The sequence below is a fragment of the Lathyrus oleraceus genome, chromosome 1 (assembly GCF_024323335.1).
Source record: "Lathyrus oleraceus cultivar Zhongwan6 chromosome 1, CAAS_Psat_ZW6_1.0, whole genome shotgun sequence".
Lineage (NCBI taxonomy): Eukaryota > Viridiplantae > Streptophyta > Magnoliopsida > Fabales > Fabaceae > Lathyrus > Lathyrus oleraceus.
Genome location: NC_066579.1, coordinates 414154427 through 414157327, shown reverse-complemented (window position 1 = coordinate 414157327; position 2901 = coordinate 414154427). Strand labels below are relative to the sequence as shown.

The following is a 2901-nucleotide window of genomic DNA, read 5'->3' as shown; positions in this document are numbered from 1 at the left end:
CCTGCTGGCCAAATAGGCATTACAATGAGACAATCGTGAAGCACATGAATAATATCTTCTTCTACATCTCCACATAAACTACACATTGCACTTCCAATGCCCATCCAATTTTTTTTCCAATTTGTTAACAACCCATCACACCAGAGTAGGCAGACAAAACATCAAACTCTTTCCGTAGTCTGCAGTCTCTAAATATTTTGCCAGTACCCATCCCAACTAACGTTTACATCATCAACAAGGGTTTTGTATCCATTTTCATTAGAAACACATTGTTATCATCACCAATAACAATTTGCGCGTTTGGCCCAACTTCAGTGCACAACGACGTCATACCCTCCATTCTACCCATAATGTTTTGGAGAAGCCAATGGTTTAGAATATCCCAGTACCATTCTCCATTGATATCCAAAAGATCTGCAACCTTGGCCTCCCTAAGATGAGTCAGGATTTCAAGATCCAAATCAACAACTCTGATGTTAGGAGCAATCCATCTCGTATCCCAAGCATCCAATGACCTGCCATTACCAAGTAACCAACCACAACTATCTTTAGTCCTGGGGCAAAGCCCTGCAATACTCTTCTAGAAACTTGAGTAAGTCAGTTTCACGCTTAAAATCATGTTGTTGACACCATAACCATACTTCCCCCCGCAGAACCGCACTCCACAAGTCATTATTATTAGTATGAAGATTCCAACCTAGTTTCAAAATGCATACATGGTTCATTACATTGAGGTCCCTCAAACCAATACCACCTCCAGCTTTTGGTTTCGTAATATTACTCCATTTCACAGCATGGAATCTCCTTTCACTTCCTATCTCACCCCCATATAAATTTTCTTTGGATGTTATGAATTTCATTAATGCACTGTTTAGAAACTATAATAGTCATCATTGGGTAAATTAGGAGAGCCTCAATAACACTTTTGGCAAGTGTTACACAGTCAACAAAAGCAAGGTGCTTACCTTTCAACATGGTTAACTTCACTCCGACTTGATCGATGATGTATTTGTAGACCTCTTTTTTTGGAGCTTTGCCAATTAAAGGGACTCCTAAGTATTTGCCTAATAAGCTAGTATTGCTGAATCCCGACATCTACACCAGTTGATCACACCTAATAAGTTAGTCTCGCTGCCGACCTTGAAAGCTTTCCCCTCTCCAACATTAACGTTATGAGAAATAAGATGAGAAACACAAAAATATAAGGGGAAATAAGGTCCTCTTATCGAATACCCCCGCTTGGTCGAAAATAATTCGAAGTAGAACCATTCTATTTGATGATGGTTTCGATCTTTTAGTCATGTTTTTAGTTATTTAATGTAATGTCTTTTAATGTATTTGGAGCAAACAATAAGGAATATACTAGTTAAAATTAAAATCTTCCAATTACAGACATACATACATGTTTTGAAATAAGTATTATAAAATTCCATTACGGATCTAAACAAACACTCATTTTCTTCTTATACTCATAAAACACAGTAACCTATAATATGTTTAAAAAAACTATCTCCTAAGTCAAAAGAATAACATTTATTCACAATAAACTATTTATGAAAAATCAACACACAAATCATTGAATTTTCATCGGACGAGAGTCTACTACCTAAGACAACCCGCAACCAATAAATGTATAAATGTCACCGGTGATTAAAAAGTGTATTAAATTAAATAAATAGTATAATTATATTAAATAATTATTAAATCATTCTATAATACAAAAACTATTAAAAAAATAAAGATATTTTATTAATAAAATATTACAATTATAATTATATAAATTAAAAAACTAATTAAAAACATAAAAAAAAAAAAAAAAAAAAAAAAATAAAAAAAAATAAAAAAATAGTACCTTAGTCCAAGAATAAAAAGCTCTTAAGATACCCTGGACTATTTAATGGTTGGGGATATATTAAAAGTGAGTCATATTAGAATATTTTTTTTAATGTGGGGCAGATTGGGTATTTCATTCTAGATTTGGGACAAGGCAGGCAAAAAGTCTACCTTGATATCCATCGGATCAATCACAGATGAATGGTCACGATCTTCCTTTGGGACAGAGCTCGTTCTGTGATTATAAATACGCCCTATTGCTCCCTGTTTTACATAATTTAGGGTTACGTCTGATTGATACATAGATCTGAAGTTTCAAGCATAGTTCTTCATTTTCTTGTTTTTCGATTTTCAAATTTCTCAAAAGCAGCTTCGTTTTGTTTGAATTTTATCTTATATTTCTTCATCATGTTTTGATTTTTTTTAGTGTTATTTTGACTATGAAAGCTACATTGTACCGAGAAAAGGGTGGTAACATAATCCAGTACCCTTGATCTTGAATTTGCCATTGCGGCTGTAGCTAAATTAAATCGAAGAAGCTTACTGGCCGGTTATTGTGAGATCTGTTTGGGTTTCTGTCAATAAATCTGCTTACCGAGTTTCTCACATTTTCTGTATTTTTGCAAGTTCTATGCTTATTATATTTTAATTTGTTTTGGGTTTTAATTTGAGAAAGGGAGAAGAAGGAACGAAGCTTTTGTATTAGCTTTTTTCGAAGACCTTTCTCTTACATTGAACCAATTTTGTTTTTCAAAAGGGTAATTTTCCAAGCAGATTGCTTCGATTTATAGCACCTTGCGTCTAATGTTGCCTACATATAAACTTTTTCTATATTTTTATTCATTTGTTATCTGAATATTCAAAAGAGTAATATTTTTATTCATTTGTTATAGCAGCTTGCGTCTAATGTTCCATAACTTTTTTATTTTCAGATTTTTTTTTGTTTTTATTTTTCGAAATAATTTTTTTTAATAATTTTTTTTTTTGATTTTTTTTTAAATTTCAAAGAAAAAATATTTTGAAGACTCATAATATTTGTTTTAAGTATTTAAAATATTTTATAATTTA

The 2901-nt window shown here is 32.1% G+C and overlaps 1 non-coding gene across 1 annotated transcript; it reads left to right on the top strand.

Annotated features, from left to right (window-relative positions):
* Positions 1–2344: 2344 nt before the first annotated feature.
* LOC127116791 (small nucleolar RNA snoR109) lies at positions 2345–2444 on the top strand. The gene has a single exon (XR_007801579.1). It is a non-coding gene; the product is annotated as a small nucleolar RNA snoR109 (small nucleolar RNA).
* Positions 2445–2901: the final 457 nt, after the last annotated feature.